Source organism: Lepidothrix coronata, unplaced genomic scaffold (assembly GCF_001604755.1).
Source record: "Lepidothrix coronata isolate B3197 unplaced genomic scaffold, Lepidothrix_coronata-1.0 Scaffold6, whole genome shotgun sequence".
NCBI lineage: Eukaryota > Metazoa > Chordata > Aves > Passeriformes > Pipridae > Lepidothrix > Lepidothrix coronata.
In genome coordinates, this window is record NW_016690186.1 from 3,570,775 (window position 1) to 3,593,267 (window position 22,493).

Genomic DNA, 22,493 nt, shown 5'->3' on the forward strand with positions numbered 1-22,493 from the left:
AGAGACATTAGTTGTCAAATGTTAAGCATAAAGTTTCACGTTTCATTAACTACACATTTATATGGCTCCATGAGCCTGCTAGTATCAGTGTATCTTGGCGACAGTAATCCTTCCTTTCCAGCCTTTGAGAGAAACACCTTCACGAGTTCATTGCTTTGTTGATTTTTTGTAGACATACGTGGGTGTATTGGCCCCTATCAGACAAAGGAAGTGTATAAGGAAATAGAGGTAAAGCTAAACTGAAAGAAAGACTTTCCCATTTAGTACTGAAAACACTTATGAGTTCCAATGCTCTCACTTTACTCACTGGAACTAAAAATGCTGAGGTGCCGCTCTGGAACTTCAGTGCAATGATCTTGTATTGCAAACATTCACTTTGCAACAATGTTTTAAAAAGGTAATGGCTAATTTAAGTCCAAAAACTTGTATCTTATGCTATTGAACAATTTTTTTGGGTTTTTTTGCTCCCTTGTGTTACTGCTCCACTGTAGCTGATATGCCACAGAAAATCAGGGAACATGAGGTTGTTTTAAACTACTCCCGCAGACTTTAAGAGGGCAAGCATGCTTAGTGTAGGTTCAAAACAGAAAGCAGAACGTCAGTGAATTCTCTGAACCTCTCAGCTAAACACAGATTTGCTGAACCAACAGAACATTTTTCTGGACACTTAGCCTTAGAACAAGAATGAGCTAATGGTATAACAACTGGAAAGCCAGCAAGGGTAGCATTGTGTCTAAGAGTGTAGGATGTCTCCTCTATTGAACAAGGCATTTCTTAAAATTAAAACTGTTACTGCCTCAATATCTAAAGATGCAGGTGGTAAGCTACCTGGAAAGCAATGCCTAGTTCTTTAATAGCACCTTTTCTTGAAATTTTAGAGTCCTGTCCAAAAAAGTTTACAAAATAATATTAATTAACAGGTGTCTTATAATTCCTGTTTTAATTAAAGTGTTTTTCCCTTCACCTCATGAAATGAGAATTGAAGGTAGAGAGGGTGGTCATTTGTCTAAAGGAACACAGAAAAGGAACCTCTGGCTTCACAATATTCTCAAGCCATGTTTGCCTCCACCCCTCATTTAGTCTGACGTGTCTGTGGGTTTGAGGAGCAGATCAGATCAAGGACTCATCCAACTTGGAAAAACAAAGCAAATAAAACTCCCTGCCTTCGAAAAAATAAAGAACCTCCTTCCAACCTACAGCTGGAGCACCCCCCTTGGTCAGATCCAGGTCATGGCAGAGCCCCATCAGTGTCAGGCTGGCAGAAATGAGGTGTGCCATAGAGTGGGAGCAGGATCAAGTGGGAACAGTTGGAGAAAGCTGGACTAGCTGAGGCAAGGGTGTATCATGGATCTTGGCCTGAGGTGTCACAGTGCCTGACTCCCAGTGAAATCCTCTAATGTATCATCCTCTACACCATACTCTTTATTTCCTTAAAACTCCCTACATTAATGGATACATTCAAAAGGCAACTTCCAAAGGAAACAGGCTCTTCAAGGCTTATACTAATTGCAACTTGTTCCTTTGCAGTTTCAATAGACAGCCAGGAATTGTCTGTGCATGCAACAGCTGTTTCCATCATTGTTCTCCTAATGAAATGTAGTTCCCATCAAAACTGAAGCACTAAAAGGTCCCAATTGCAAGCCAGCAAGAGTAAAAGTAAGGTAGCACAAAATAACATTGCAATCTAAATACTTTTCTCAAACTATTCTGCCTAATCTCACATTAGCATATGTCATTCACCATTTATGCAGAGTTAATTTCAGTTCTCTTACAGCAAGGATTTACACTTTCTCTTCTTTAAAGTAGTGCTCATTATAAGGAAGATCAGGGCAGTACTGCGAATCTTTCAGCAACTCATTTCAAGTGCCTCATGGTCAACAGAGAAACTGTAGATATTTACTCTGTGGAAAAATGTGAGTGATCATGGTGACAGCTTGATGGCTTCTTAGCAGACCATGTTCAGGGGCTTAGGTTTAAAAAGAAAAACAAACCAAAAAAGAGACAACAGAAACCTTTGCCACAGAATTGGCGTCATTTCTGATAGCAGTGTTTTGACACCAGCCTGGCAGAGACATGTAAGCAAAGCCCTGATGTTTGCTGTTTGCACAGACAGCTGCTTGCAGGTAGCCAGCTCAGAACTAGCCAGCTACAGACCTGTGAGGTATAATACAAATAAACAGTCCTAATCACAATATGCAGTATAGGCAACAAAGCCAGAAAAAGAAAAAATGAAGAAAAATAATGCATGCCAAAATATGAAAGAATAAAGTAGGTGAAACATTCTACTACTAATGCTTTACAAAAGTGTAAGAAGACCATCCTGTTCAGAGAAATGCTCCTCATCTTCTCTTTCACATGAAAAGCAGGACAAACAGATTACAAGAAATCTAGAAATCAAGATGCTAAATTTCAAATAGTAAAAAATTATAAAATTGAAACTGATAGGACTTGCACAAAATGGTTCTGCTTCTCACTGAGACGCTCTTCTGAAGTGAGTGCACACAGTGTCGTCTCAGTGTCTAACTGAATCACATTTACTCTTCTGTTTTAAAGAGTTTTTTAATTTGTGAAACCAAAAACCCCCTAATGCGAGGAGGCCAAGTAAGCCTCCTTGCAGGCAGGTGATAACTTTTTTTTTTTTTGACTAAGCTTTTAGTATGGTTCTTTACCCAGAATGCCACTAGTACAGCTCTGCTAATAGAAGAGACAGAAGAAAAATGGGTGATAAGGGCCTTTAGTCACTAATTTTTTGAATAAAAGATGAATCTTCTTCTTACTATATCCCTTATCACTGTTAATGTAGAGAGCTGAACTACAAATTAATGGCAAATTCTAAACTGTCCAAGCAGAGACAAAGCCTCTTTTTACTATGGGAATCCAGAAATGGTTAGAAATCAGTGTGGACTGACAAGGTGTATTATCTGGATTGTAAGGAGATCAAAGTACCTGAAGTTCTTCATATCAACTAAAACCTGAGCTTTGTGGGTGATATTCCTCATCTTTGGCATACACGTTTGAGTCAGTAAATTACCTTAATTTGATTTTCAAAAAACCTCTCAGGGTTTACCTGCTGAAGAATCCCCTTTTTTATGAAACGTAAGGAATTAAGAAGTAATTACACTACATTTACACATTTCTAAACAATGAGTTGCCTTTTGCTAAGGGTACTGGATCCCTTAATCCTTTCTTAATCTAATCAAACAAATTGGCAATAAATAAAGCACAAAAGGACATGACAGCCCAAGGGAGAGGTTGCAAGGAAAACAAAGCAAGCTTCAGACTGCTCCTCAAACCAGTGATCTAGGGCAGGCAAAATAAAATCTATCACTCAATTCCAGTGGAACAGGGGAGTAAAGGGTATCCTTCTAAGCTTTCACTCAAAGATATAAGACAATAATTCATCATAACACAGTGCCTCAAGCTCCAGTATCAGGCAGTGAGACAACTACAAAATATATGGATTTTAGAAAATACCTTATTTTTACATTTTTAAAAGGTCTGAGAGCACATAGTTATCATTTGAATTGATTTACACATCTAGTAGCATTTGATGTTTCTTTGAAGCCAAGTGCTCAATAAGTGCTGAAAAAACTCCAAAACATTTGGGTCATGAAACAAAAGTAAAAAAAAATTCTTCCCTCAGTAGTGTAAGGAAAAAAAGAACAGTGAAATCATTCAAGTAGCTCCATATTGCAACTGTTTCAGTTTGGGCTACTGACAGTTTTTTTACACAAACCCTTCCATCAGTTTCCTAACAGAAGGACTTACTAAGTGAAAAGATGCTTTAAGTCTTGGAGAAAAGACACAAGGACAGATTTTTCTCAAGTTGCCTTCAAGGTCAAACCATGGCATTGTAAACCTCATGAGCAACATAGCATGCCTCTATCCCAGAGTTCAAGTGTTCAAGGGAGAATAGGAAAGTGCTATGTCGCAAGAGGGGTTTCTGTCCTGGAAAAAAAGAGCCTGGCTTCCCAAAACCCTCAGCCAGAAGCATCAGGACTGGGCAAACCCCCACCTCTTTCTGAGCAAGCAGCCTTGACACTGAGGTTGGCACATATTAGCCCCTATTAGGATTGCTACAGCTGGTAAGGCTTTCAGTTTCTTTTTCTCCCCCTCAGAAAGGCTTGTTTGCCTGGGCCAAAATGAGCTTTGACAAGTGCCACTTCTGAGCTTTTGTATTTAAAACCAAGCTGAGCATATATTTCATATTTTACTTTTTTTTCAGACATAACTCTTGAGAGAGCAACCCAAGCTAAAATGCAACACTTTGTAAATCAGAAAGGTTTATCTTTACTTGGCATTGGGTCAACTACAATGGTTTAAAGCTATTTCTTCTTCATTTCACTGTCATCCAGCCACCAGCTTTGTTCAAAACAAAGATATTAAGAACAGCAGCAGCTTTCACGGTAACAGTGAAAAATCCAGCAAGAGCAAAAATTGCTAGGCATGTGCTTGGTTGGTAGCAGGCAACAGGAACTTTTAATCGTCTAACTGATAAGTATTTGCTTTTAAAAATGTCAATGAAAAATGAATATAAACAGTGTTATAATCCTTGATCACGCAAGATTCCCAGAAATGTGATGACGATTTGCTTTAATGGTAACCATAAAACAAACAAAAATTCCAAGATTCTGTGATCAGCCTATGCAGGCTCTTTTTTAAACTATATTTCACTGTTCTGTGATTAAACCTTTCCTTCTAAATCATGATCTTTGCGATATGTTTTTGTTTCTACTTAAACTCAGATATAGTTTCTCAAACTTGAGATAAAAAATTCAGCTTTCCAACAACCAGAAACAAAATCCACCTTTTGGACTACAACCTCCTAAAGCACTTATTTAGAAGTATATGGCCACAAAAAAAAAAAAAACCCAAGCTATGATTGAATGCCTTTAGTCTTTACTTAGTTGTCACAAAGTGAGAAATTTATAATTTCTTCACCGAAATTTTAACACTTTGGAAGAAAACAAGCATTTTTTTGTGTGGAAAAAGAACACATCGCTTCCAAATTAAGAAACAGTGGTGAAAATTATTTACAGTCCCCACTTTACCTAGACTCTAGTAGCTAGAGTGCTGAGTCATAAATTAAACTGGTGCTCTGACCTTTAAGGAACAACTGAGATCATAATAAACACGTCTCGTATTTTCACTTGAGTCCAAGCAGAGGAAGTCTCACAGCTCCTTGAAAAGCCTCAGGAGATGGAGTTTCTTAAAGCATACATAAAACCGATCAGTGTTCAGAGTAACTAATAACATGTGAAAAAGAGAACAGACTTAATTTACTTTGAATTTTCACTCTTTCCCTTCTCATATAGGATTAAAGTTAAAAAAGAACTGATACTAAAAATTAACCAGGCATGTGAAGAACCACCAAAACCACACAAAACCACCTGAGCATAGACTGGACAGTACAATAGCTATGTGCAACCACGCAAGACCTGGGATTTAACTTTTGTTCAGGAAATTACAGAGACTTCTTACCTAGAAACAATAGTTTTAATGATGTATGTCCCATGAAGGTATCCTTGAAGATAAAAAATTTTGAGGACAGAAAAGTTAGGAACTACCTTGCTTCAGCAAATTTGCAAATGGGAACTTTTTCCCATTATGTGTCATACTGCTCATTTTCTCCTCTCAGCTATATCTTCCCTCAACCCAAACAAAACTAGATTCTTTCTACAGAAGTCCCTCAAACACACTATGTGTGCTATGTCTACATTGAGGGCCAGTATACTTGTAGAGAAGCCTGTGTTCATACATGCCTTTCAACCTTTTATCTGTCAACGTGAACTTTTTTGTCCTTACCAATTTGGTTACAAACATCATATTTCACTATATAGGCACAGTTACATCAGTATAAGTACACAATTTATTCTAAATCAATTTATTCTTCAAAAGGGTGTACTATAAGCTACAGTCTTCATAAGTATAAGTCTGCTACACTGCTAACATATTTTATAACAAGGCTTTCTATTTTGGTTTGGCTGATGTTAAGCCGTATTAAGAGGTTAGTACTCCACTACCCAGCGGAGTATACAGTTGTAACAGGTTACAGGCAACTTTCAGTCAAATGGACGTAAATAAATTCAGCAAACAAGATACAAATGCTTTCTTGAAACTCCTTCCATAAAAAAACTTCTCAGATAAAAGCAGAAGGCTAGATGACTATTCAGCTAGATGGTCTATCTATGGTCTGGTTAACCCTAAAAAGGGGAGGGAGGGCTCAGACCTGCTCCCTACTTGTGTGTGAGCTGATGAGTCTGTGATGAGTCTGTGATGAGTCTGCTCATCCAGGGAACTCCTAATGCAGAGCTGGTGAATGGAAACTGCTTCCAGAAGAGTGTGATGTGTGCTGGAGATGGCACAGGCAAAACGACAGGAACACATACCCCACCCCCTCCAGGCAGCAGCCAGGGCTCTTTGCTCAAGAATGGAGCTAAAAAGCACCATAAAAGAATCCAGCTTCAACTGGAAAAAAAAAAGTGTGCAAGCAGATGTCACAGTACAAGATGAACATCAATGTAGCTCATTTTAGGTGCTTCTCATTGGCCTTTCCACCTAGTTAAATTATCAGCTAGACAGTAGACTCCCAGGAACACAGATCATAAAGAGAGGAATGATAACATGTATCAAAGACTTCAGGCATTAATAGTAATAACAAGAAACAGGAACACAACAATAAATATCAAATACTGTCACAGCTCTCCGTTTAACTAAATGCAAAACAAGTTATTTACATTACGTAATGGAGTTGTAAAGCACTTTCACTCTTGCTTGTGAATAAGAAATTGCAGTCTTGTATCTCTGCAGTTTGAAATGCCTCTCAATGCCTTTAGCAAGCTCACCAAAAAGGTTCACTATTGTATCACATGTTGAATCACGTGTTGGTCCTGGCATGGAGTGTAAATGAACTCACTGACCTCTTTGGGTTTTCCCCTTTATTTTCCCTGATCTTTAATGAGGATATCGAGCTCACAGGGAGTAGCAGGCAGGAGATTGCGCTGTACTTTCACAATGGGAAAGAAGCCAAAATACAGGCACAATGACTGGATTCAGCACTTTCAAGCAAACACAGCAGAACTGCATACATCCTCCTCCAGGAAAAACGTTTTCCACCACCACTTTACCAGGAAACCTCTCAAAACCAAGGCTGGGCTATCCCCTCATTCATTTTTCACACTTTGCTATTAAAGCTATTCTCCCACAAGAAAGGCTTTCCTGTTAGAGAAGCTTCCAAAATTGCTTAAGAGCTATTTGCTTTGGTTTGTTATGATGATTTCATGCTGTAATATTCTAAATATTATGTATGGTCTTAAACATTGGGCTCTTACACTGAACATTTTGGTAAAAATATGGTTAATTGTCCATACTCAGAAAATATTAGAGGAAGAAAACGAAGGGAACATTAGTCAGTAAAACACATACTTATATATTAAAATATTTCAAAGTTCACAGTATATTCATTTCCTGGGTTAAAATGGATCCCATTTGACACAGACTGTACATGCTTAATTCCAATTTTCTTTATGTTCCATCTACCTTTTCCTTAATTAGTATCTCTTTAGCTGCTTATAACATGGACAAATTACTTGGTCTGAGCTGAAGTTCTCCTCTTTCCTCTTAAATACAGAGCAAATTTCTCTGAGTAGTTGGTAGGAAATAAATTTAGATGTGTTCTATGTTCTCACATTCCACATGAACAAGTATATCCTAAGGACAAGTCTGCACATGCCTCTAGAGAGAGGAGCTGACTGCTCATAAAGGAGCAGCCAGAAGCATCTTTACGTCTTTCTCAATGTGTTGCTGGTCCTGGGAACTACAGCAGCTTCTGACACAGCTCATCCAAACTCTTCAAGAAGAGTGGACTTTCTCCCTACCTTTCTGGCCTTCCCTCAAGCCCAGGCCAGTGATTCACTAACATAGATTTTATTTACTAATATTCCAGTGAAACTACGAATCACTGTTATTTTCATTTTTTTATATACCAAATTAAGGCTCACAACAGATAGCTTGCTAAAGATTTTATGGGAAGCCTGTGAAAGATTTTATGGGAAGCCAAATGAAATCAGGAATATAAAGAGTATTTCAAAAACAAAATCTGTTTTTCCTCATCTAGTAGTCTTTGATTATGATTCTCCCTTATACTACAAGACATTCGAGTGTGTGTCAAGAGTCAGCAGAGAAAGGGATGAGATTTTGACCACATGACTGGCATACAGCCAGCTGTACGACATGCACTACTACATAGTGGCAGAATTCGAGGTCACAGCATATGATCCTCCTCTGTCCCTGGACAAACTGTGAAACCAGGAGGGCTTTAGCAGAGTTGAGATTTCATGCACTTAAATATAGGTTTGCCTAAAAAAAACATTCTGCCTCTGTGCTGTCACAGTTAGGTATCCAGGCGGGCTGGCATCTTCCTTCTCGACCCCAAAATCAGGTTAACAGTATCTTAAAAATTTTTACAAATACTTGCTAGACCATGGAATTTTCCATTTGCAATGTTATATTTTTGAGAAATTTGAGGTTATTGCCCAAAATCTTTGCTCCAGGCCACTAACTCTTCCTTACCAGTTCAGAGAGTTTACAGGAAAGGTGTATCAATTCAGACAGCAATAATTTCCATGCAGGTTAAAACAAAACAAAACAAAACAAAACAAAACAAAATAAGCATGTTTAAGACCAAGGGGATATTCTTCCTCACAGGAACTAGTGAGGAAGTATTTTCCTTGGCTGGAAAAGAATAAACTTGCATTTTCTTATTCTTTCTCAAAACAGGGAGACGGGAAAGAGGAGATAGAGGGCAGGGAGAGAATTAATCAAGATAATATTTGCTCATGTTTATATTCTAAAACAAAGGGAAATAAAAATACACGAAGACATATTACATGATGAAGATAGGAAGTAACTTGCTACATAGCAGAATTATTGGAGCCACATCTCAGTTGTAAGAGACAGGGATACAAACACAGATTATTTCAAATGAGGTTACTAGTGTTTCACTGTTAGGGAAATACAGGATGCTAAGAAGGAAGTAAAAACTAATAACATTGTTTGTTTTGAAGATAATATATTTTGACAAGTCTGAGGAAGGGCTATCAAAAGAGGAAAGTTGTATATCCTGACAATAATGGACTCTATGAATACCTAACAGATGAGGAGATTCTAATCATGTTTGTTTTTATGTAAGACAAAAACTAACTTGCTGCTCATAGTGCCCTAGTTTGAAGTTGCTTCTATAAAAACAAATATGACACAATGAAAAACTGCTAAAAGCTTCACCGAGCTACGGAATGTCCTTCCTGCTCACCCTGGCTCACTTTTCACTTCGAAACGTAAAAGGAATGTCACGCATTTGTAAACTATGTCTGGGAGCGAAGCCTCAAGTATCATGAATAAAAACACTCAAGTTCTCTACTATACCAATAAAAATGCTACGTGACTTCTATTCAAGCACAAGCTCAGATGTTTCTAAATACAGATGGTATCCATCACATGAAGGAAGAACATCAGTTATTGCATTTGACATCTTTCTTGGGAACTGCACCCCTCCTCACTGAGCAGAACAAAGTCTCTGGCATACTAGAAGTTGTCAAGACTTTCTGTTTCTCTGTCCTCGATGCAATGTACATTCTCTAAGGAGAGAGGAAAACAAGAAAGGGAAAAATTTGTAAAGCAACCATCTATTCCGTATCCTACACCAATTGTTTTCCAGCTCAGTTTTTATTACCTAATCTTACTGCAACCCTGTCTCCAGGCAATTACATATTGAAATACATATTCACAGCTCAGTTTTTCATTTGTATACAACAAATATTTGTAAAAACCCTGCTGTTTACAGGTTGGCCATTTGCTGCTTCTATTCAAAAGAGCAAGCTGTAACAGTGTGCTAAAAGCTGTCCAAACCTGACTGGGTCTGACTGATCTGTTGCTCTGGCCTGCTTATATTTCCCAGCTCTAACCTGGCCCTGTAGAGGAACAATATAAAACTATACACAAGCCTGCTTATTTCTCCTGGAAGCAAACCTCAGCACTCGAGCTGTACGCTGGGGAGATCAACAGTCTGCAATTGCTGTGGTGTGTGCACTTTCTTCAATCTATGTGATAAGTCTATTCTATCACTTCACCAAAATTAAGCCTGAAGGAACCAGGAATTCTCAATTTACAGCAATGAGGTAAAGGATCACCATCTTACATTCCTTAGCTCACATATACAAGTTTTTTTTATGTGTCCATGTCATGGTCAACTTGGAACCTGTTCCTCTCTATAAAGTTACAGTGCTTAAGACTAGTTTCCCCACTTATCATTCCAAGTATCTGTTTGCTGTACCATCAAGTATACGGTATGGCAAAAGTTGTCAAGAGATTTCCAGGGTAGCCATGGGAATGAAAACGTACCTATTTTCAAGTTAATATATACCAGCTACAAAGAAACAATATTAGCATTTTAGCACAGTTTTAAAGACTAGCAGAGAAAGGATGCAGTCGGACAAGGTCTAGAACTTTGACAGCTGCAACAATGGCTACGCAGAGCAACACCCGGGTATTTAAAAGCCTAACATCCATCTTTTTTTTCTTTCTTCTCCTTAGTGTTTAAAAGGCAGCTTATTGTCTGGGTTTTATCCGTTTACAAGTGTGCATCTGTGTATATGTATGACAACAGGAATTCTCAAAGCAAGCCAAACTGAGAAAGATGGATCGGTCTGATGTCTGGTCATTCATGGGTGTGTCCACACCAGTTCTGCAGTTCAGATCAGTGGTGTGCTTTTGTGGTAAATCTCTCCAGCTTTCCTGAGCTTTGGTTTGGATTGTGGAGCAGCCTTCTGAGCTCACACAATGGATTCTTTTCATACAAAACTAAACCTGAAGATGTGTTCCAACTACTAAAAGGCATTTGGTCCACCATGAGCAGCCTACAGCTTGTCTTGAGTAAAAGCCCACAATGCACAGAGCAGGACCAAATCTCCCACACCAACTTTTACTCCACAAAGTGCTCCTACCACATCACATTACTTGCTAGTATAGACATCTTTGTGTCAAAACCATGTCCCTGTTCCTTGGAAAGTTTGTCTTCTATACGCACAGTTCCACCCGCATCCTTTGATAGCTTCATTATTTCAGAAAGACCTATTAGAGTGGAAGACCATGAAGGCAGAAAGACAGACAAATTTTCCCAGCTGTACAGCAGCACAGACGTTTTGAAACAGACAATGGAATCAATGCCACAAGAAAGAAATCACTAAACTATGCTGTTCAAAGTATGCAGCAGTGCTTAGGTACAAGGATGATCAGATTTTGGTTTGAATATTTATTAATAATGAAGCCCTTAGCCTACAACCAGCAATGTTGGCACAGGTCTTCTCGACAGCTGTATATATACTCATTTTTTTGACATATTGATTACTGGGGCCATATCACACATCCCAAAGCAGAGTGACATCACATACAAGTCCTTGCTACTTTGCAAGAGGTAAACCTTGATTTAGGTTAAGTTTTAAATGATAGTTTGACACAGCTTCGAATTTTGATCATACCATGGAATCATTACAGTAATCAAAAGAAAATACTGGAAAAAGATTAAAACTCAGAGACAAGACTTAAAAACCAGGAGAACTGAAAAGATGACTGAAGAGGCTTACTAGGAGTTGAGATGAGGTTGAGACACCTGGAGACCCTCATGAAATAATGGTAAGCTATTTTTTTCTTAACCACTTGTTCTTTCCTTCTATCCTCAGTCTCCCTGGATTATTTACTGGTTTAAACAAAACGTGACTTATTTCTATTCACTGCTTCAAACTGCTTATAAGTATCAGTCTACACCCATGAAATTTCATATATTCAGATACACACATACTTGTGTCTGGTCTGCATATTCTTTAAAGTTTCTCACAAACGGTTCCTCTAGTCTTTACTAAAATGATTGACTTAATGGCACTACTTAGGATACTCAAATTCTGATCACTGATTTTTAAAATGTCTTATTTTTTACCACCGTAATCTCATCTTTACATAGAAATCAATATATGATCCACCCTATCCAGTAAACAGTAAAGTAACATGCAGTGCAGTTCTTGAGCTGAGTTGTTCTGAACTCCAACAGAGACTAATGGATAAACAGAGCAAAAGACAATTAATGAGAATGCTATCACACAAGTGATGATAATGAGTAGCTGACTACTCAAGGTTTATCATTAAACTGGCTTTCTTGCTCTTTTTGGGCACCCACTAAAATCACAAAGATATAGGTTGTCATGATGACCCTAAGTGAAGTCACAGGAAGGGTGTAAGAAGAAATTGCTCAAGATCAAAAGTAAAAATTATTTAAGACAATCACACAAAAACAAAAAGTAGTATTTCAACTGAAGCATAGACGTGAATTGCTGAGATTTCACACAGCTACCAAGACTGTAGTGCAACTAGCAGCAAAACATATCAAATAGTGGAGAGATCAGAAAGCTATGCAAGAACAGGTAGCATGAGGAGACCAAGTTATCTGAGAAGGTACAAGCTTACACTGCCACAAGCAGAAAGCTCTTTGCAGGGCATGTCTGTATTAAAGACAGGAACCAGACCATTTAGTATGATATTACTAGAAAGGACTCTTGGATTCTACTAGGGCAGATTCAATTACAAAAAGCTGACTGTAAAATGAGATGTTCTTACTACATTGATACATGTTGTACCAAGATGTTCCCTGGAAAGCTGGACAACATTCAGGCATAATTAATTTTTTTTATAAGTTTGGGGACAGAATCTTCACAAAAAGGTACATTCTGTGCCTCATCCAAACTAGAAAAGGGACAAGCAGCTGAGGATTGTAGAATGGGTTATCTGGAGTCAGGCAATCTAGTTGAGGCATGTCTACCCAGGTCGGATGACACATCTATCTAAAAGGGGTCACAAGCAAGGCTGTTAGTTCATGGCTCTTATCCTAAATTTACTGACAGGTGGCTAGAAATAATGTGTGGCCTATATTATTTTCCCAATATAGTGGTGGGTGCCAGGACACAACTCTTAAAAGAGATTATGCAGCTGCTATAAAATCCTGAAGGGAACTGGTAGATATGGGTAGGAGAACAGCTTTCTCTTGAAGGTGGGTAGCTGGTGAGGTTAGAGTCATTACTAAAAGTGTATTGTATTGTGAAATTTTGTGATAGATGTGCAGCCTACTATTATATCTGCCCGCAAAAATCACCAGCAGCTCATGCGCCCTCACCGTATTTACATTAAAATGACTAAGACTGGGACTTTTTCACAGTGGTGAGCTAATAAATGAATTCACTGCACATCGTGGAAACAGTCTTGTCCTATGTTCCTGTACTTCCTGCACAGAATTACCCTTTTCCTCTTTGTTGTCATTGGATGAGGACCCTGTTGGACACGTAACGTCACAGGGCAAAAACTGAGGAGAGCAGTTAAAAATGATTCACCCACAAAAGGGAAATGTACTTTCTCAGGGAAGTTGTGCACCAGTTCTTCTTAAGCCAGATGCTGCAGGGTTGTTGCAAGATGTGTGGGTTTCTTTTTTTTTTTTTTTTGTATTTGCAAAATGTGCTAATTTATGCTACAGGTTAAAAAATTATTCGCTGTGGTTAGCAGCAGTCTGCAGATCATTCATAGAGTCATAGTTCTCTAGTAAGCTGTAAAAAAGGGCTGCAAACAGCTCTATAGACAGAGGTACAGAGCCGTGAATGAAGAACAGCAAATTTTAGAAATTATAAGCAAGAGTAATAAAGTTTTTACAAACTTGTATCTCACTAATGATACTCTCTGGGAGATCATCCCAAAGTGCTCACTGCTTGTTCAACAGAAAAACAACACATACGCCCAAGAATATGTTAAAAAAATGTACTGAATGGGGGGGGAGGGGGAGAGGAAGAACTTTGCCCCTTTGCCTCTATAATCTGATCACTAAAATTGTATTTTGAGAGGTGGTACAGCTTGAAATGACTTCTCCCTCAATCTTATTTCTGGCAGACATTAGCAGAAAGCAGAATAGCGCATTTTCTGTTCAGAAAGAAAAAAACCAAAAATACACAGAGAATTACTTGTGAAGTGACTGCTAAAACAAGAGAGGACAAAACCCAAGCATCAAGCTTTTAAAACGATCTCCTAATACCAGCAATCAAATACCTGGCTACATTTCAGCTCCAACAATTGCAGCTGCAGTCCCACCTCAGCATAAGTGAGAAATACAAGCAAGTAAGTGCCAACTGAGTTTCAGTCTCAAATACTTCGGTATCTCCTACCCTGAAGGACATTTTGAACTGCAGTGGTGGTAAAAGCCTTCCTGCATGAACTCCTTAAGGCTCCTTTACAACAACCCTTTTACTGAGGAAACAGAGAAGTGTCTGTATTTTAGCAAAACAACCTGTTTTCCAAGTTCTAAAAATAGAAAAGAAAAAAAATATTAAAACTGTCTGTCATTTTGAAAGCACTCACAAGCATTTCATCCTAAGCAACACAGCCTCCCCCCTTGCTAAAAATAAAACAGTACATTACAGCAACATTTTTTGCTGGCTTCAGCCAAGGACTTGAAAACCTCCCCTCAGCCCAGACAGGCCGTAAGCTGTGAGTCAGCACTTCTCAGCATTTCTGGAAATTCCTCAGCAGAGCATCCACCCTGTAGCAGGAAGCTGCCTGTTCACTTTAGCTGGTACCAGGAAACGGACGGGCGGTCATGGACCTCACCTGAGGTGGGGACACAGCTCAAGAAAATTTCACCAAAACTACCAAACGTTCCCCATCCCACCAGCTTCCCACACCACCACTGAATACACTGCCTGGGAATAAATTCAGTACCTCCTCAGTTGGCACCCAACTACAACTATGTGCAGTTTCAAAGAACAGGAAATATAAGATTTAATTTAAAAAAAAATTAACGTTGTACAAAGGCACTGACAAGTTTCTCTGGTGCAATTTTAATGGTATGGGCTCTCCCAGAATACAGAGGCAGCTCCACTCCAACAGCCATAGGCAGGATCTGTCTCCTGCCCAAAGAAGTCTGCATTAATTCAAAACAGCCATGCCCCTCCAGGTAAAGAGGGGGTTCTCCAGTGCTTACAGAGAAAGTGATTCTTTCCACTCTCAAGAGGATGAAGAAGTCATGGGTTGCTAATGGAAAGGACACATGAACACAGCTCCATCTCTCCCTCCAACAGTCCTTGCTTCCCACAGAAAATCTTACAAGCCACATACAACACTGTGTCACAATGGGAGACAGATCCCATGCCTGTCTGGGGGACACCCCAAATCTGCCTCTGCCTGTACAGGCTATGGTGGTGTTGAGTATCTCATCCCCACTGAGGCACAAACCAGAATCACAGAATCATAGAATCAGCTGGGTTAGAAAGGACCTCTGAGATCATCAAGTCCAACCCTTGAAGTCCCCACAGAAGCTCTTGGTGCTCAATAGTCTCAAATGTGTGCAACCACCAAGGTGGAGATACTGCTCTTGAAATGGAGATATAACATGCTCTCGGGACCATGGAAGGATGTAAAGCAGTTATTTCACAAGTACTGCCTGTGGTGAATGCAATTCCTACATGACCCGCCTTGGACTGAGCATCCACTCTTGTTTTGCTTTAAACACATGCTCTGACAGGGACATTAAAGAGGGAGAGTTAAGGGAATAGGAAGTACTTTGTGAACATCAGTAATTGCATGTTCTGACCTCTCCAGCTTACATCATAGGTGTTATCCAACAACCACAAATCAAGAAGGAAACCCAATTTAAGGACATTAATTTTCAGCACAACACATATGTTAAAACTAACAGAACAAGACAAATGTTGACGTTTTCCCGCTTGTTTCTTGCTTTAATATATGTGGCTATTCTCCCAGAAAAATCTTGTCTTCTTCTTTTTTTTTTTAAATGAACATTTGTATAAAGGAAGTTGCCTAAAGTTGGGTACAAAAAAAAATGTTTTTCTCGACTGTTTTTAAATACGGAGCAATGAGATTAAAGCAAGGCAGACAGCCAAATACCTCAGCCATCACAGTCATTAATAAACGCGTTTAACATTCGTGCAGCTTTCGAATGCAGAACATCTGGTTCCAATTCCCAATCTGGCTTTTAATAAAAGTGCCTCCCCCACAATACTTTTATTATAAAGTGTTCTTTTCCTCCGTGGGCTCTCCCCCCTCCCCCCCCCCCTTTTTTTCTTTTTGGAAGCGGCTGTTCCTTCCTTCTTGCTGGAAGCCACCTGACCACTGCCAGGAAGAGGAATGCAAAACATTCCCAGGAGCAGCTCCTGACGTCAGGGCGGCAGCATTCCTACTCCTCCTCCTCCCACCGCGGCCGGGCCCGGAAAGCCCAGGCCTGGTCCAGCCGCCTGCCCCGTGCCTGCTCTGGGGTTTTCTTGCTCCCCCCACGAACACGGAGATAGAATAAACCTGGGATGGGGCTACGGTGCCCTGGCCAGGTGCCCTGACGTGGTTCATGCTGCTCCAGAGCCACTCCACATACCCCTTCTCCCTGCCCTTCAACAGGAGTCTCTGCTTTGGATAAACTTTAGGCCTCCAGTAGGCTTGAAGCAGCTGAGACGCTGACTTTTACGATTCTTTCCTTTTACTTCTAATTTGTTCACTCGAAGGCAGGCAGCAGGAGGGTGCCAAGGAAAACAGGGACACGCTGCTGCAGGACAGTTGTTTTTTCACTCTTGAGACATTCACAAGAGACATGACATGATACCCAGGCAGGCAGCCTACATCCAACACGGCTCTGGAACATGGATCTTCTCAGTTTCTCTTTTCATACAGTATCTATCTTCTAACACATAACATAAAGAGCACTTCATGAAACACTTTCCCGTTTCATGTGTCTCTAATTATTTAACAAGAAGTATAAAATACATAATTCCATAACTCCAAAACCAACAAAACCCTGATGTGTGGATATTAGTTTAATCATAATTTTCTAGGGAATACAAAGGAAACCAAAACTCATCCCGAGTAGCTAAGGCATATGACTGGTGGTAGTAAAGTATTCGCATGTATCAATTTCCCCGCAAATATTTACATAATAAACATAAATCTCCCAATGTTGACTGACCACACTGAAAAAATAAAGGTCTGGAAACACTAAGCAAGACGGTTGCATCCCTTTCAATATTAATTGCAATTAATCAGCTGTTAGGGTTATACTGTCTGTCCAGCTGAAGTCCTAAGCATGAAGATTCAAATTAGTACAAAACTCCCAGTTCCTCAGCTTCTCACTCCATTTGTGGCAAATTAAGAAATAAAACAGGTTTGGGTTTTCTCCTAATGTAGGGACTTGTTACCAAGAGGTCAAACAAGTGTCTGCCCTCTGGCCAACCTCATGCCATCTGCCACTTTTTTAAGGAAACCTGCTCTCTGAAGAACCACAGGGTAAGTAAACACACTGCTTTCTTGGTGAGAAACCTGCAAATGTTGGTTACACCAGCTGGCCACATCTGACCAGCTAAAACCCCAAATCACCTTTTTTGCTCTCTTCTTCAGAGATCACTAATATTCAAGTGACGTATCATATAAACAAAGTGGTATAGTTGAGAAAGTGACAACAAGACTCATTAATTTTATTTCATAAAATTTGATGGGGCCCTGGAAAAACATTAGCCAGCTTCCTGCAGCCGTTGCAGTCAGTGGCTACTAAAAAAACCAGCTGATTTGTACTTTTATATATACAGATACAAATTTAACTGAAGTTCACTGATGTCAGACAGCCATCGGTACACATGACTATTAAAAATAATACCTTTTTTCATGTTTTGCAACAAAGTGAGAAAAAAGTACAAGACATTTCTATCACTGAAAAAAATAGAAGTAGAGAAGAAATGTAAAAAAAATATTATATTCCCTAAATAAAATATAAGTAGTGGCTCAGTAGAACTGATCAATTTCCTAAGCTAAATAGCAAAGAAAGTGAAACGTCCTTAGTACCTTCTGAAATTAGGCACAAGCTAACATGGCCCTGTAGCAACTGAAGAATACTATACACCTTTTGGTTCTAGACATTTTTTTCTCCATTTTCTATTTTGTAGTACATGCAGAGATAGATATACACAAGGTTTTTTCAGCTATATATTAGGTATTTAAAAATTCTCCTTCTTTCCGCCTTCGGATTTTTTCTCAGTAATTTTATCTAATCAAAATGTAAACACATGCAAATCATACTAGGTCATTTCTGAAAAATAGACATTAGAATTTCTGAAGGATGAAAATTTAAAAATGTTTGACTATTTAATCCCTAGTACTGAAGTTTGGAGGTGGATTAGAACAGTCACAGCGTAGAGGTGATGAGAACTGGGGTGTGTTCTCAGCTTCCCTTCCTCTTGTGTTTTAGCTGCTTATTCATTCTATTATTCTTTTATCACCAGGAATAACATTGGGATGCCAAAAGCATAAATGAAATCACAGCGAGAACTTCCTTCTATGCATGGTACACAGAATTAATCTTCAGGTGTGTTTCAGGAGGCTGCCTCAAGAACCTGTAACTCAGGAGCCTTGTCCCAAGCATGCACTGCCATTCAGTCATAGCCAACTTTCTCCTGGCAAAGTCTGGCGAGTGATTTGACCTCCACAGATGAAGTAGACACTAGCTCAGAAATTCAGTCTCCAAAGACTAGAAATTCTTTATTAAAAGATTCTTTTTTGTCAAAAATGTACACAGAGTAACACAGTGATAGATATTTGCTGTGGCAGAACCACAGCAGTTTACATAAGTTCTAGAGGGAGAAGCATCTTTCTTTCCTTGAACTTACAGAAAAGGGATTAATTCATGAGTAGCTTTAGAAAACAATGAGTGCAGAGGAAAAGAGATCAGAAAATTGAGTTAATGACCAGAGAAAAACACATCAGTTGTCTTTTCCTGGTTACTTTTCTATACCTTTCTTGCTTAGACTGCCATTTGAGTGGATAATTTTTTCATCAAGACTAAAATGTCAGTTGATATCAGCGTGCTCTGTGACACCTGAAATACTGTTAACTGCAAAGGATCAGAAGCAGGGAAAAAAACCTCCTTAATTTCATAGCTCACTTTTACATCTGGTAAGTGAAACAGCCTAGACACCAGCTGCTAATGATGCATAGCCCTGCCTAAAAAGGGCTAAAAGCAGAGCCTCCTGAGAACCAAACTGCTCCTGAAGTTTTGGAAGGCTGTACTGGAAGAAAGTGTCAATTCCTTCACAGCTCCTCACTTTTGCACACAACCTACACAAAACTCTGTTTTGAAGCCTGTCCATACTTTTTTGAAGTACAGTCCCTCCTCTTCCCTCTGGTTTTAATTTTCACGTTTCTCTGTTTTCTGCTGCTGGCTGGACCTGGCAGTGGAAGTGCTGAACAACGGGAGTGGATCCAGCCCTGTTGCTGACTCAGGTATGAGAGTCTGTGCTCATCAGATTTTGCTGCTGCATTCCAGATTTCGGTACCCAAAAAAATTCAGATACTTATCTAAACCAAACTTCCTGAGGGTGAACTATCCCTAGGACTAAGAGACTTAGCGCTAAGAGACTAAGGCCAATATGCACTTGAGCAAGAGCCCATCAGCATGCCAACTGCACTTAAAGCAATGCCTACCTACAGAACTTGAACTTTGTCTGCTTGGGTAAATTACCCAGTTAATTACCCTGGTATTCATGCTTGCATTCAAAAAAAGGATTTGCAGAGATGAGGTCAAATCATTACACTGTTCCATTAAAACCTTTATTTTAGGCAAATGCACTTCAGAAAAATTCTTTTGTCATGTAAAATGGAACCATCTGTACATAAATTTGTAGAACCATTTTGATGTTAAGTTTATTAATATAATTATGTCGTTACTAAGCCGTTTACTGTTTTAGGCTCCTAATAGCTATGGGGGCTTGTTAACAATACTCTGAAATCACAGGGAAGTCTCTTCTTTCTTTTTGGTTTGAAAAGAGAAAACAAAATTCTAAATGTGTTTATTTCCATGTTTAATATTTGCATGTACCATCTATTTCCTTTAATGTGAAAATTTTATGATCACGAAGCTTTTGCCTCAGTCAAATTATTATCACAACAATGTAAGACTGCATTATTTAGCAGTGTTTAAAGAAAGTCCCAAGGTGAAGTATTTCACTTTATTCCTAAAGCAGGAAGATTGTTACTGCAATTACTACAAAAAGAAATAATTACAAAAATTACAGTGGTAATAATCTACCATATCTTAAATTGTTTCCTCTTTGGAGTTGGAGATGATTGTTTTCCAGTTTAAATTTTGAAAAGCAAAATTCTTCCACACAGCACAGCAAAACAGAAAGCTTTTGCTGGCTTGTCATTTGATTTGGAGAGACAGGATGTAGCAGATTCTGCCAAACTTCTCAAAATCCCAACTCGTTTCTGAAAGCCTGTCTTTAATTTTTTTTAGTACTAAGGAGTCATTATCTATGGTTCTCATGGACAACTACTGGAGCATTTGTACAATAAAGAGTGGTGGTAGGCAAAGTATCCACATAGAAACAGATTTTGGTACCCAGCAAACAATCTTTGTTTAAGAGACCAAAGCAGTATTAGAAACCTTCAGTGTCTATTTAATGTAGGGAGTGGCATACCCAATACACCAGCCAGGAAGGGGGACACATACACACAACTTCACAGATTGATTATTTAAAGTCTCGGAACTTGAAAAGTATTAGGTACATTACCTCTGCCTTCCTACCTTCTGAAAAACAAGTAACTAGATAAGAAGTCCAACAAAATTGTCATCTGTGTTGCAAATAAAGTTAAGTAGGAAGGTGGGGGATTACAAGGTAATGTCATCCAATTTGCTCTCTGCTTACCGTAAAGTATATGAAGAATATTTTATTTTTTTACCCATTTGACCTCCTAAATGGATAAAATCTATTACATCTTATCAGAGAGGCTTGGTAAGGAATAAGAGGTGAACCCAGTAATTAAATATGTTGAAAGGTTCCATGATAATTTAAAATCAATGATGGATTTACCGGAGCAGAATCAAGAGAGTCAAGAGGAAAGGAATGGGGTAACAAAAACCAAAAACTTTTGTACTTTCCCTCGAGGGTAGAGAATTAGCATTAGACAGAATAAAATATTAAAAATCACAAGCCACAACAGTCTTTGAGAGGATCATTTGAGGAAGTTAAAAATTCAAGCAGTTAGTGGAAATATGAAAAGAAAAACATCCCCACCAAACCCAGGAACAGGTCTGTTAGGCTTTCAACAGGTTAAAAGCCTGTCAGAGCCAGGAGGTAGCTCTTAACAGAACTGTGGCATGCAGGGAAGTTCTCGGTTTCTCCCCTGGCAAGCTCAATTCAAAGCAAAGTTTGTAAATATCCCGGGGGAGGGGGCAGAAAATGACACTGGGTTTCAGAAACATTTACGAGTATTTTGCAGAAATGAAACTTCACTTAAAGAGATCAGTTTCGCTCTCCCGGGTGGGGGATGGCTGTCAGCATGCAAGTTCCATGGCAGCCAGCACGGAGAGGTGTTGCAGAGAAAAAAAGTTGTGTGAGCAGTGCTGTGACTCTTAGGTGCATCCCCGCATTCAGCAGCGATAACGCACCGAGTTATTACAAGCTGCGCCAAAGTGGATGGAGCACGAACCCGAACAAATCCCCCTTCTGCGGACAAACAGGCGCGGCAGCTGTCCCGGACAGACCTGCCACCCGAGACCAGCTTTACCTGGGCTCCTGCTGACAACATTGCCACCTTCCGCAGCCGCCTGGAAGGGCACGGATCTGCGCCCGGGGGCTCGGGCAGCCTCCCACCGCCCCGGGGACTGCTGTGCAAATGCTGCTCAGGAAGGTGTTTCCCCCCCGCCGCGCTGCGCAACCACACTGCTGACTTACAATATTTTATTTTCTGTGATTGAATTGATGCAGAGTACAGCATAGTCCCAAGAACCACCGGTCTGATACAACGGAGGGATAAGGAGTGCGGCACACAGAAGGGAAACGCAACAGAGGGAACTCATTCTTCACCACACGTAAAATATAGTGTTGAATGCATCGCCAGCATGACTGCTCGTGTCAAATCCAAAATAGCTCAGGAAGCTGAGGAAAGTCAAAGCAGAAGTTAAGGGGAGGAGAGTTTCGCTCTCCCTATGCCTAGACCTGAGGGCATCTCATTCCAGACTCCATCCCCAATGCATTCAGTTACCAACGTGCCCAGTTTCACTCAAGAGTGGTAACAAACTACGTGTACTACCCTGGCTTCCACGTGTTCCTAATGGAGGCTTTACAAATGCCAATATATGCATTTTGCACAAGTTTTAACATCTGGTAAGATTATACATTAAAAGGCTGGATTTTGTCTTGCCAGCTTGCAGGGAGTATTTTCCTCCCAGTCGTCCACAGTCCATGTATAGTTAATAAAGCAGTAGCGTTATGATAGCTGTTAAACAAACTACAACTAATAATAAATTCAATATATTAACTAGAACATATAGTCCATATTCTGGATGGAAAACAGCTCTACTTAGACATAGCTGAAGTACTCCAAAGCAACTGATCATGTGGGATAGGAAAGGTCTT

At 39.5% G+C, this 22,493-nt stretch overlaps 1 protein-coding gene and 1 long non-coding RNA gene across 4 annotated transcripts in view; one reads left to right on the forward strand and one right to left on the reverse strand.

Annotated features, from left to right (window-relative positions):
* SPIDR (scaffolding protein involved in DNA repair) overlaps positions 1–22,493 on the reverse strand; it is a 199,342-nt gene that overhangs the window by 89,063 nt on the left and 87,786 nt on the right. The gene's annotated exons all lie outside the window — the stretch shown is intronic.
* On the forward strand, positions 10,437–16,325 carry LOC108505374. The gene is made up of 3 exons (XR_001877483.1): positions 10,437–10,543; positions 11,551–11,688; positions 13,978–16,325. It is a non-coding gene; the product is annotated as an uncharacterized LOC108505374 (long non-coding RNA).